The sequence below is a fragment of the Dipteris shenzhenensis genome, chromosome 16 (genome assembly GCF_047967505.1).
Source record: "Dipteris shenzhenensis isolate YYH24624 ecotype China chromosome 16, Dip_SZ_1.0, whole genome shotgun sequence".
NCBI lineage: Eukaryota > Viridiplantae > Streptophyta > Polypodiopsida > Gleicheniales > Dipteridaceae > Dipteris > Dipteris shenzhenensis.
Window position 1 is genome coordinate 50,649,230 of NC_141611.1, and position 13,940 is coordinate 50,663,169.

Here is a 13,940-nt window from a genome sequence, read left to right on the forward strand (position 1 = left end):
TGGGGCTTGAGGTGGAGAGCTGAGCGGGAGAGAGGTTGAGAAAGAGAGAGTCATTACGACACCGAGCTTTCTCCCTCCCTCCCGAGAGGGTCGAGAGGGAGGGATCTCGTAGTGGGCTGTTTGCCCAACCTACTACGAGATCCGGGGACACTACCACTGTCTCTACCTGGAGGGGAGTGGCTTCGGCCCTTTGCTACGACTGATCCATTTCCATGACCAGGTCTATATCGGGCTTTATCTGATGGAGATGCGTCGACACAAGGAGATGCTTCTGCAACAAATCAAAGAGCAACAGGGGATGGCCAGACCACCGCAAGACATAGAGGATGACCGAGCACAGCGACGCATCACAGACTTCTATACATTTCCTGGACACAGTGGACTAGAGGAGGAGGAGCAGTTTGGTTGAGTAGCCAGCACAGAGGCGCGCAGAGACCACATGCGCGACAGAGAGTCCCCAAAGTACTCTCTCTCTCTCTCTCTCTCTCTCTCTCTCTCTCTCTCTCTCTCTCACACACACACACACACACACAGGAGATCACGCCAAACAACGCCCACCACTGCCTCATTGGTCGCTTGGTCATCCATGACATTAGGCCGGATTTTGCTTTGTACTTTGATGACATATGATGATAGTGAGGATGGGGAAGGTCATATTGATGCTATGCTATGGATGTAGTTGGAGGTCAACATGTCCTAATGTCACCTAGAGAGAGGGCCTTGATTGTGGGTGTTCCCACCCAGTGAGTGAGGGTAGCATAGAGAGAGAGGACCTGTGTTGTAGGTGTGCTCACCCCCGTGAGAGTAGGACTATGTGGCTTTCCTCTGCTTCATTCCTTGCCACGTAGGCCATGGAGGTTCCCGGTAGGGGTGCAGGGCTGTCTGGTCCCATATGCCCTGTTGTGCTGCATGCCCTTATAGGCGCCCTAGATGAGGGCTGTAGAGCAAAGGGTGGGCCGACCTGCAGGTTGGCCACCGTCTCTAGTGTCAGCCCCTCATAGGCTAGGGGATAGCCCCCCCTTTATAGGGCTGTGGGCAGCCCTAGTGCTGGGTCGGCCCACGCATGCTGGTCAGCCCTACAACAGGGGAGTCGCCCCCCTTTAGATCAGCCGACAAGGCAGGGGGGTGCTGCCTATACATAGGCCCCCCATTCTCATTGTTTGGTATCATCTCTTTGTTGGAGATAAGTGCACACTAAGTGTACTATTTCCTAGTCTACATTTGTCTAAGTCTAGTCTAGTCTTTGTGTCTTGAGTGTGTGCCATGTGGCACCTCTACAATTATCCCATAAGCACTCTTGCTTTATGTCTTGTACTTTGACCCATATATTCATGGGTCACATCATTGCAATCTATCAGTCTAGCTTGTGTCTTGTCTACACTCTTCTCAAGGTATTTCTTGTCTTTCAATCTTGTTATTTCATTTCTAGTTTCTAGTTCTTGCTTCCATATTCCAACATGGTATCAGAGCTAGGTTGATCCTTCTTCTCTCCCCTCAGTCTGCCTCTTCTCAGATCTCTCCCCCGCTGCAGATCTGACCCTCTTCTCAGATTTCTCCCCCGCTGCAGATCTGCCCGCCTCTTTCTGCCCCGCCATCACAGCACGCCATTGCGCGCCAGATCTGCGCCAGATCTCCGCTCCAGATCTGCGCACCATTTCTGCCAGATCTGAGCGCCAGATCTGCGCAGTTCAGCCACAGATCTGCGCCCATCAGCTCCCGCTCCTGCTGTCGCTCCTGCACCTGCATCAACATACGAGAGTGTCCGTACAGTCCAGCTGCTGCACTTCTCCAGCTGCTGCTCGAGATCTGCGCCATCTTCACGGAGATCTGCGCCATTTGTTCGACCCCCTGGACTGCGCCCCTTTTTGCACCTCTGCCTTTGCCTGGGATTAAGGTACTGTGCTTTGCCTCTTTCAGTTTGCTAAGCAGTCTCTCTTTTTTGAAGGTTCCTCCTGCTTCGATGGGCTGTCATATGCTATCGCCTTGACAAAGTGGTGAGAGAACCAGCTTCTTGGATCTCTCCTTTCATTTATTTCTGCAATATTGTAAGGGAATAGACACTGCCCTTGCATCCTAGCAAGAGGTAAGACCTTCCCACATGGCATCTTCCTCTCATTCTCTCATATCTATCGACAAATTCAATGGGTCCAACTTTCATACTTGGCAAATCAAAATCAAGTGCCATCTTTGTAAGAAATCCTAGATTTACTATATTTAGAACTGTGCTAAGGAACAGAAAAGAAACTGAGATAGCAGAGAGCAAAGGAATAACTGTATTGCTTAAATGTCTGTAGGGTGGATGTGATTGTCATCCATACAATTTGGCCTCTCTTATATAGAGAATGAAGAGTCACACATGAAAAGGTGTGAACTCCAAAGGGTATGTGCATGAAGAGGTGTGTACCCCTTGTGAAGGGTGTGACCCTTGATGAGAGGGTACATTACAATAGGAATGTCTCTTCATTAGAATGTCTCTTGTGAAGGGTTATGCCTCATTAGGAAGTGTCCCGTCGAAAGGGCAAGTGTCCCGTCGAAAGGTCATACCCTTCCACAAGTGTCCATTCATTAAACCATCCAGAAGTCTAGAAAGAGAAAGGAATAGTCTGTCCATCTGATTCTGGGTGATAGGCTGAACTGAACAGTAGAGTAGTACCCAAAGATTCGAACAGTGAAATCCAAAAGTGACTGGTAAACTTAGGATCTCTGTCGGATATGATAGTCTTGGGTAATCCATGGTGTCGGAAGATGTGTTGTATAAAGAGTTTGGCTATGTCCGGGGCCTGTGCACTGCTTTTGCAAGCAACAAAGTGTGCCATTTTGGACAAGCGATCAACAATTACCATAATCTGAGTGTTACCTCTGGAGGATCGTGGTAGTGTTGTAATGAAATCCATGGAAATACTTTCCCACCTTTCAGTTGGAACTGGAAGAGGCTGAAGAAGACCTGTTGGAAGTCGTCGACTTGCTTTCATTTGTTGACATGAGAGACAAGATGTAACCATGTTGATGACATCTCTTTTCATCTGAGGCCAATAGTATGTTGCACTGAGTAACCGATAAGTCTTATTGATGCCTGGATGGGCAGCATAAGGAACTACATGATGCTCTTTTAACAAAAGACGTCGAACATCCTTGTCATGTGGTACACAGACGCGATCTTGATAATACAGAAGGTCGTCCGTATAAGAATAGGATGAGAAAATCTTTTGTTCGGAAGTCGAAGGTTGATCTTTGGAAAGAACCTGTACTGCGGTGCCAAAGTCTTTATCATTGAAATACTTTCCTTTGAATGAGTTCGGAACATCCACAGATAATGTAGAGATTACCATGGCTGATGCTAGAGGTAACCTGCTGAGAGCATCTGCAACTACATTGCGTAGTCCTGGTATGTACTCAATGGTCATGTGAAAGTTGGCCAAAAACTCAACCCAGCGTGCTTGTCGAGCATTCATGACTGGCTGAGTAAAGATGTACTTGAGAGAGTGATGGTCTGTCTTGACCACAGAGTCGGCACCCATGAGATAATGTTTCCAAGAGCGATAAGCATGTACAACAGCAAGAAACTCCTTATCATAAACCGGATATCGGGTTTGGATATCAGAATGTTTATGGCTGTCAAAAGCAATAACTCTGCCTTCTTGCATCAAGACTGCTCCAGTAGCGATGTCGGAAGCGTCGGTCATGACCTCAAATGGAAGATTTGGGTCAGCAATAGCCATAACTGGTGTGGTAGTGAGTGCTTGCTTGAGTTGTTGGAAACTATACTCTGTTTCGGGAAGCCACTGAAAAATTGCCGTGCTTTTCAATAATTCGGACATAGGAGCTGCGATTTCGGAAAACTGATAGACCTTTGTATGGTAGAAGTTTGCCAATCCGAGAAAAGAGCGGACATCATGAACATTCTTAGGAGTAGGCCAGTTTCGGATTACCTCGACCTTCTTGGGATCCACAGAGATACCTTGAGCTGAAATAACATGTCCCAAATATTCAAGTTGGGTCTTGAAGAACTCACTCTTCTCAATGTTGATGTAGAGAGAATTTGCGCGGAGAACTTCAAAAACTTGGTGAAGATGTTGTTTATGCTCATGTAGTGATCTGCTGAAAACGAGGATGTCATCGAGGTAAACGATGACGAACTTATCGAGGAAAGGCCTGAAGATGTCGTTCATTAATGTCATGAATGTGGCCGGGGCATTGTTTAACCCAAAAGGCATGACCAAACATTCATAGTGTCCATACTTTGTTCGAAAAGCTGTCTTGTATTCATCGCCTTCTCGTATACGAATTTGGTGATAACCTGAACGAAGATCAATCTTGGAGAAGTGTGCTGCATGTAGAAGTTGATCGAAAAGATCATCAATGCGAGGCAATGGATACTTGTTTTTGATAGTGAGCTTGTTGAGGGCTCGATAGTCGATGCAGAGGCGCATAGACTTGTTCTTTTTTTCCACAAGTAGTACAGGAGATCCGAAAGGGCTGCGACTGGGCCGAATGTGACCTTTGTCGAGTAGCTCGGTGACCTGTCTTTGGATTTCTTCATTTTGAGTGTGAGAAACCCGATAAGGAGGTTTCGACGGTGGATTACTGCCGGGAATAAGTTCGATTGGGTGATCCACTGGTCGTCGAGGTGGTAACTGCTTTGGCAATTCCTGTGGAAAAAGATCCAGGTAAGGCTGGAAAAAAGGTTGGTTGAGGTATTCAGGAGGATCCTTAGCTGGTGTCTCCTCGACTGCCATAACCAACAGAAGTGAAGTCTTTGCTTGGCGTTTACGAACCCACTTCTTTACTTGTAGGGCAGAGGCAACTGGGGATGAAGGAGAATCCCTAGAACCAGTTAGCTCAATAAGTTTTCCCTGGTGGACAAACTGGATAGTATGGCTGCGAAAACTGATTGATGGATCATAGTCGTAGAGCCATTGTTGTCCGAGTATGACATCGTACCGAGAAAGAGGCATAATGTCGAAGTTCAACTTGTCCGTATAATGTTGGATGCGAAAAGACAAGTTTTTAATCCTGGTGTTGCACAAGAAAGTTGTTCCATTTGCGAGTTCAACCTGATAGTCCATGAGACTAGGACTGGTGGTCAACCGAAGTTTTTCGACCACAGAACTGGCTAGGAAATTATGAGAACAGCCACTGTCGATGAGGATGGTGACCGTTGTTCCACGAATCGATCCTTGAACACAAAGTACTTGAGTGGCCAGGGAAGTTTCGGGGTTGCTGGCAAGGCTCAGGTGGATGGTATTCGCCATTCGAACAGCGTTGCCTTTCTTGTCTTGTGCTGAGGTAGCATCTTCTTTTTGGGAAGTGCTAGGTTCCATATTAGAATTTTGCTTTGGTCGCTTGGGACAATCGAACCATCTATGGTCGCCTGTACAGATGGTACAAAGTCCTTTGGAGCTGGAGTTGTTCTTCTTGTCAGTGGCCGCACCTTTATGTTGGGGCTGTCGGTAATGACTTTGTGAAGAAGAAGAAACACGATCCTTGGGGGAGTGCTTCTGTTGGAATCCAGCAAATGATTTCTGAGGCTTCTGGGGATCTTGAGACTGTCGCTGACCTTGATTACCGAAGTTTTTGCGAAACCTGGTGTTATCTTGAGGGCGAGCACCTTTGGCCATTGGAGAGTTCTGTGTGCGATTAGCACTCTGCTTCCCTGTGTTGAGAAAATCTGTAATGCGCTCTGCGTAAGCAATAGCGCCATCTGTGGTGGTGATATTGGCTTTAAGAACATCAAGGCGTAACGAGGTTTGTAGGCCTGAGATGAAAGCATGAAGGCGATCATCCTCAGTTAAACCATCAATCTCTAGCACCAATGTGGTGAACTGAGAAATATAAGAAGACAGGGAACCCGTTTGCTCCAACTGTCGAAGTTTTGATCGTGCTTGGAAGTCCGCATTGGCAGGTACAAACTGCTTACGGAGCACGTGTTCAAAACGTTCCCAAGTTAACACACTTTTTCCGTCCTTTAAGCGTCTTTGCCACCATAGAAATTATGTATCCTTCAGGAGGGAGGCTGCCAAGGCGATCTTTTTGCCTTCCGTGAGGTCAACAGTGTCAAAATACATGCGCATATACATGCGCATTTTGGCGAGCCATTGGTCAACAGTTCGGCGATTACGTTGACCAGTGTAGGCTTCCGGAAGTTTGACGTCAAGTCGTTTTGTTTTGGAAGCTTGAAGTAATCGGTAGAGAGTACGCAGTTCAGTATTTTCTACCTCGGGGGGAAAAGAGTCCGCATCGTCGTCGGGTTGCGTCACGTCGTCCTCTGTATGTGCTGGACTTCGAGAATCTTGGAGTTGTTGAACTTTTTGAACCAGGTCGGAGATGTTGTCCTGAAGCTGAGATATTTGAAGTTGCAATAGAGATTCACTTTGGGTGTTGCCTTCAGGGGTCTTTTTGGGACTTGATTCTTTAATCTCGGGAGAGGCTTCACGCGAGCGGTGCGACATGTCGAAAACCCCTGTGAGAGAGGCGCGAACTTGCGCTCTAGTTTGTACCATCCCTGAAAGAGGATTCGGGCTGCTCCCTGAGGTTGCTCATATTGGAGGGGGCAGGCGAGGCAGGATGGAACCACCCGTGGAAATCTGGTAAGGGAGGTCCTGTCGGAGGTAACACTGGAGATTCTGAAAAAGGTGTTACTGCTCGTGATAAGACAGGGGTAGGTAGCAGAGTCCACGGATCTGAAAAAGGGTAAGGAGCTGCTGTCGGAAAAGGAGGATATCTAGGAGAGGGAGTGCCTTCAGGATGTAAATACTGACTGGGAGAAGGTACACCCTGTAGAGGAGGATATCAGGGAGCTGAAGGAGGTGGAGAGTACCCTGGGGATGCCGAAGGTGAAGGGTAGAACTCTCTCCAAAAATGAACAGCAAACTCCTGAGGAATATCGTGTTCCGGATATCTTCGTGTCTCGTGGAACACAACCTGTACTGTGCTGAGGAAATAATGTAACTGAGGTGCCTCATGCAGAAGGTAGAGGATGTGATCCAAGTCACTCGGAGGGCACGTGACACAGAAGATCCAAGATGCAAAGGCTCCAAAATGGGCTGGCTGTGCAATTTGAACACGATATTGTGTAGTAGCAGGTGCCTGATGTGTCCTTGAATGGCCGGGTGAATTACCAGGGGTTTCCATGCTTTAATGTGGATTCTTTCATTTGCTGTAATTTGTTAAAAAGAATCCTGAAAAAGCAGATTGGAAAGACTCCACCTGGCAATACTTTAATCTGCCAAGTAATTGCGTAGAAGAAGGCTGCAAATCGTTGTCCGGAGGTCCAAGTTGCAGTGTTGTGCGAGGAGTGCTCGAGGCTGGTCTGGTCCGGGCTGTCAACGGGCTGTCTTCATTGCGAGAAATGGCAACTGGTGCTGAATTGGCAGAGTATAAATGGAGAAACAAGGAGAGGCAGCAGCCTGTCAGGAAATCTGGTATGCAGGACTGCAAATAAGGAGTGGGCTGTCAGCGAAAAAGGCGAGGCAAGGGCTGGCAGGAACAGGGACTGGCAGCGCAGAATGTCGAAGCAGGGCTGGGCAGCGTAGGAATGGACTGGACTGTCCGTACGGTGTGTACGGGCCAGGCTTGTACGGCCTGTACGGCCTGTACGGCAGGCTGTAAGGCCTGTACGGACTGCCTGCACCACAAATCGTACGGAATGAATGGCGCTGTGTACGGCTGGTTGCGAGAAAAGGGGCGCAGATCGAGAATGACGCAGGAAGGTACGGCCGTACGGCTGACGTAATTCTTGCGCAAGCTGGCTGTCCGGATTCGTACGTTGCAGTTTTCTTGTTTTGGCTGGATGGTACGACGATTCGTTGGGCTGCCTAAGGGTTATTTGCCCCAAATTAATTTGGGGGTTAAGTTAACCCTAGGGTAGTTAGGGTAAACCTAGGGTTAGGGGATGGGTTTAATTTTTGTCCCTTTTTACCCCTCTAGGTTCCCTTTTGTAGGTACTTGGGCCTAGGAGGTGTGCCTATTCGAAGGGGTGTGCCCCTTGGAATAGGTGCACCTGTTCATGAGGGGATATGTCCCTATTGTTAAAAGGGATGCGACCCTGCATGAATAGGTATGTCCCTTTGCCCACGATGGGGTATGTCCCATGAGTGAGGAGTCGAGACTCGTCACCAAAAGGTGTGTCCCATGGTGGAAAAGGCGCGTCCCTTGGTTTTGGGACAACCCAAGCACCTTAAAGGACACGATTTTGGTCGTGTCCATTCACATCAACTTGTGATGTGAGGGGGATGGAGAGGCCAGGATGACTTTAGGCGTTTAAAAATTTTACGCTCATCCTCTCCATCTCTTCCATGCACTATGTGCACGGATATCCTTCTAGCGGCAAAAGTGTATCAGATCAACGCCAGAAGGTGGAGGGCATTTCCTACAGGCAGGAGCGAATTTTGCTCTGATACCACTGTAAGAAATCCTAGATTTACTATATTTAGAACTGTGCTAAGGAATAGAAAAGAGACTTAGATAGCAGAGAGCAAAGGAATAACTGTATTGCTTAAATGTCTGTAGGGTGGATGTGATTGTCATCCATACAATTTGGCCTCTCTTATATAGAGAGTGAAGAGTCACACATGAAAAGGTGTGAACTCCAAAGGGTATGTGCATGAAGAGGTGTGTACCCCTTGTGAAGGGTGTGACCCTTGATGAGGGTACATTACAATAGGAATGTCTCTTCATTAGAATGTCTCTTGTGAAGGGTTATGCCTCATTGAGAAGTGTCTTGTCTGTCTGTCTATTTGTCTATCAATCTGACTGTGTTTTGTTTTAGATCCATCTTGTCCCTACCCTTGTGGACCCATATGAGGATATCACTTGAGGAGGGGTGTCTCACGATCTTTGTCTGTCATGTCTTCTATCTTGTCTCTCAGTCTATCAGTCTTTATGTCTGTCTTCTAGTTTTGTCTTTGTCTTACTCCTAGTGTCCACTTAAGAAGGGTGTTGGAGATAAGTGCACACTAAGTGTACTATTTCCTAGTCTACATTTGTCTAAGTCTAGTCTAGTCTTTGTGTCTTGAGTGTGTGCCATGTGGCACCTCTACAATTATCCCATAAGCACTCTTGCTTTATGCCTTGTACTTTGGCCCATATATTCATGGGTCACATCATTGCAATCTATCAGTCTAGCTTGTGTCTTGTCTACACTCTTCTCAAGGTATTTCTTGTCTTTCAATCTTGTTATTTCATTTCTAGTTTCTAGTTCTTGCTTCCATATTCCAACACTCTTGGAGCAGTATAGCCACTGCTGTCCAGTGCCTTGTGGAGCAGCATAGCCTGCCTTGTTGAGCAGTCCTACGGCAGGAGTGTGGAGCAGTCCATCCACTCTTTATGCCTCCATTTCTCGTGGTTGTTGAGCTGTTTGTCTGAGCTCTCGAGCAGCCTATTGGTTCGGAGGTTTTCCCCAGTTGTAGTGGGGCTTTCTCCAGAGATCACTTGCCGTTCTCCTATGCCTCTCTCTCCTTTCTCTCCTTCTCAGTGTGGTGTGTATGTGAGGCGTGCTCTTTCTCTCTCTCCCGTTCATTTCCGCTGCACTTCTCACAGATGTATGTTGGGTATGGGCTAACCCCCTTGGGTGCCCCCCCTTGTGTGGTCTGTGGTTGATTGGTTAATGGGTTTCTTGGGCCCTTAAGGCACTGCTGGACACGTGTACTATGGTCTAACACTAATCCCATAAGCAATAGTTGGGTGGTGAGGGCCTTGGATATATTAAGGAGTTAGCCTCATCTCTCACATTCCGCCGGCTCTTTTGGGAGTGGGAGAGGGCTTTGACACCGTGGGGCGAGGGGTTGGGACCTCCCATACCCCGTGTCCTACCATCAACACATGGCGTCCTCTGCAACTTGACATGGTATCAAAGCAAACAACAGTCTGTAGACTTGTGCATGTCGTGGCAGCAACTGGGCTCCAAGCGAATTTTGAACTGCCACACAGTACCGTGGTTCATGGCAGAAATAAGTGTGACTTCTTGTCAGGTGAAGCCCCTCTGCACCGGCAGCTAGCTGCCTTTGTTTGGAATTGGTGTGGACTTTGAGACATGGCGACTTTGGTTTGCCATACCACACGTTTGTCACCTCACCCTTTGTAATGGTTGGACTGGCATTTGGTTTGGTTTAGTTTGGTCCACCTTTGAAGGTGCTTAGCCCCCGAGGGTGTTGGATACGGGCAAACCCCGTTAGGTGCCCCCCTTGTGTGGTTTGTGGTTGATTTGTTAATGGGTTTCTTGGGCCCTTGAGGCGTTGTTGGACACGTTTACTATGGTCTAAAACTAATCCCATAAGCAAAAGTGGGATGGTGAGGGCCTTGGATATATTCAGGAGTTAGCCTCCTCTCTCATATCCCGCCAGCTCTTTTGGAAGTGGGAGATAGCTTTGACACGGCTATGGGGCAAGGACTTGGGACCCCCGTACCCAGTGTTCTCCCGTCGACATGTGGCGTCCTCTACAGCTTGGCAATGTACTTATGGCTACGTAGCCTATATCAAGTTTCTCATAGTCTCATAGACCCATCGTCCTTCCGAAGACTTTAATAATCTCTCTTTAATAATCCACATGCGGCACGGAGAGTGACCAGAGCACACACGATAAGGTCCACTCTATCTCAGCCCTCCTCAGAGGAGATCGCCAGAGATGAGGCATCACCCTTGACATAGCCCATCAGATATAGAGATCGAGGAGACCACGCCATCCGCCACCTCAAGACACCTGACAAACACAGATACGAGAGCTCCTCACATCCCATCAAAGAGCCACCAAGGTACCTAGATATATGGAGCCTATGTGCGTACTCGAAGTATTAGCTCTGAGCACCTGATACTATTTTGCTATTTTGCTCACTAGTTTAGCACTTTAGCTCAGCAAGGGCCTTAGTGAGCTCTTTGCTTCAGCCCATTGCGGCTTGTACGAGTTACTTTTGGTTTTGTACTTTTGTCTCATAGGCCCACCAGGCCTCCTACAGACATTAATACCTCTCTCTCTCTCTCTCTCTCTCTCTCTCTCTCTCTCTCTCGGGGACAGATCTACTTCAATGAGTATGAGGACAGGGTTGAAGGGCACCAGAACCTTCCTGGATGATGATCTCACTCTCTTGCAGCAGGAACATCGAAGGGTGAAAGTAATGGCAGCACGACAGGAAGGGAAATGGGCTGCATACAGAGACAGTAAAGTCATCATCTATGACAGGCAAGATACAGTAGAAAGAGGAGCGGAGGAGGAAGGTGAAATGGACAGCACATGACAGTGTCGGGGCCTTGAGACAAGAGTAGAAAGCCGAATACAGACATTAATACCTCTCTCTCTCTCTCTCTCTCTCTCTCTCTCTCTCTCTCTCTCGGACAGATCTACTTCAATGAGTATGAGGACAGGGTTGAAGGGCACCAGAACCTTCCTGGATGATGATCTCACTCTCTTGCAGCAGGAACATCGAAGGGTGAAAATAATGGCAGCACGACAGGAAGGGAAATGGGCTGCATACAGAGACAGTAAAGTCATCATCCATGACAGGCAAGATACAGTAGAAAGAGGAGCGGAGGAGGAAGGTGAAATGGACAGCACATGACAGTGTCGGGGCCTTGAGACAAGAGTAGAAAGCGGAATCAAATGGCTGTGTGGAATCGCAATGGAACCCTCTGGTCTCATCCCGGGGTTTCTCTGAACATACACTAACAGAGATGTGTTCTTTTACAAAGAGACCCACGAGAGCCTAGAGAGGGGACTGCCCATTGTGACAGGGTACATATGGGAATCAACCCATAGAAAAGAGACGCTGAGAGACAACGCTGTACGAGGATCAGGAGAGGTGGCAGTCCTTTTCAGGTCACACTTGAGGCCCTATATATCTGTTATGAGAGAAGAAGAACATGCACGGCACATGTGGGTATGGATTCAGCCAGTGCACGCCCGATTTTCTTTGCAATATGCTCTACTTCTCTCCATATACATCATCGAGGTGGGCCTACTTGACTTCGAGGCTCATCACCTCAAAGTGCCAGAGATAGATCCGACAACACTTGGAATTGCGAGACGCTCAGATGATGCACCAAATGGGCTAGGTCAAGTGTCCAATTGCAAGGCCCAAGTACAAGCATCGAGGCACTCGTGGAACCGGGAGCGAGCCATAATCTCATCTCCCGCGAAGTATGGGAAGCGCTAGAGGTACCCCTAACCCTTAATGTTTTCAGGCAATCAACGGTCAACTCTTAAGTACATTGGGGTATGTAGACTTGAAACTAATTGTTGTCCGCCAGGTGGTAGAGATTCATTTTTATGTTCTTCCCACAAAGATGATCGACAAACAGATGATATTGGGAAGGACCTGGTGCTATGTCGTAAATTGCCAAATCGACTAGAGAGCTAGAACCGCAACTTTCAGTGCAGGGGAGATCCATAGTAATTCCTAAAGTTCATTCCACTTTCCCCACAATACGACCACCCGCAAGAGGCAAGGAAATTTCAAACGAAGGCAATTCCAAAGCTCCAAAAGCCTCCAGCGCCCCTTGGTCCGATCCTCAAAAGGAAATCCATATAGATGCAATCCTAATCTCAATAAAGGCAAACCCTTTCCGCAAACTACTCTCCCACCTCTACTTCCCATGCCCAATGCCAAGGGCCCTACCCAAAAATTCCGTGAGCAACATCCTTTGAGCACAATGCCACTTCAAAAGAGGACAACAGCCCTGGAAGAGCGAAGCCATGAAAGGGTTTCTGACCACTTACCTTTTGGGATCCCCAACTTTTGTGTCATATACATGATCTCACTCTGCCCACACCCCCCACTAGGTGCTGACCACTCCTATTCAAATGTTAGCGTCTCGGCCCTCATGCTGGCTATTGAACGGGGCCAACCAGCCTCCACTCGGGTCCACATACATGAGCCACCTCTCTCGTGAGCCGCCAGACTCTCTTGGGGACTATGCAGACCTCGCCCATGCCTCAGACACTCTAGTATCAATGGTTCAGGATGCTACAGTCAAATCCTTCCCCACAACCCGATCTACTTCACGCTCCCCAGCAGAAAAGATTCCCTAGAATCCATGGTTCAAAGAGTGCTGAGAAATGAGATCCCATGAGCACGCCCTGGGGTCTGAGGCACAGCATATGCTACATCGAGTGACTCGCCAGAAGAGATGAGCTTTTCTCTCACATTGGATGGATGAGGTGATCAGGTCTTTTCAAGGGGGAGATCCCTTTGCATGGGGGCTCCTCTTTAAGGGGAAGTCACCCATCCCTATCACTGATTCAAAAGTTTGGTACACATATGCGACCTCGCTCTATGATGTCCCGATGCAGACACCACCCAACTTGTCTTCCTTACCCAAGCCCACCACGTCCTCCTTGTTCATTGCACAGAATGTACAGGCTACATTACATTGGCTCCACAACCGGAAAGCTATGGACCATGAGGGGTTGAGGCTTTGCACATGGGCATGAGATCTTGGCTCCGATCCTAGCACAGATGTTTAATCATGCAGTATGTCGTGGCTTCCCTTCTGCTTGGAGCACCACTACCATTGTGCTGATACACAAAGCAAGAGATCCAATGGATACGAGGAACTACCGCACGCTAATGATGAGCCATACACTGGATCAATGTTAGAGAGAGAGAGAGAGAGAGAGAGAGAGATCAGTTCCTATAGTGAGACACATGGGCAGCGAGCACTGGGACAGGCAGGTTTCCGGTGACAACACTCCACCCAAAATCACATTTTTACCTTACGAGCAGCCATTGAGGAAGCGAGGTCAAGGTCCAAGAAAGTCCATGCTTGCTTCGTAGGCTTTCGAAAGGCTTTTGACACAGTCCAATTGTTACGAAGGCTTCACGAGATGTAGATACCAAAGGACATGATCTAGGGCGTTATAAGCCAGGTACGTGCACCTTGTCATTTCCTTAGATTCACTTTGAGATGCCAATACTTTAGGTCCATGCATCAGATGATACAGGGGATGGTG

The 13,940-nt window shown here is 48.0% G+C and overlaps 1 protein-coding gene across 1 annotated transcript in view; it reads right to left on the reverse strand.

Moving 5' to 3' along the window:
* The window catches only part of LOC147893086 (uncharacterized), a 43,059-nt gene that overhangs the window by 23,021 nt on the left and 6,098 nt on the right, over positions 1-13,940 (reverse strand). The window lies entirely within an intron of this gene.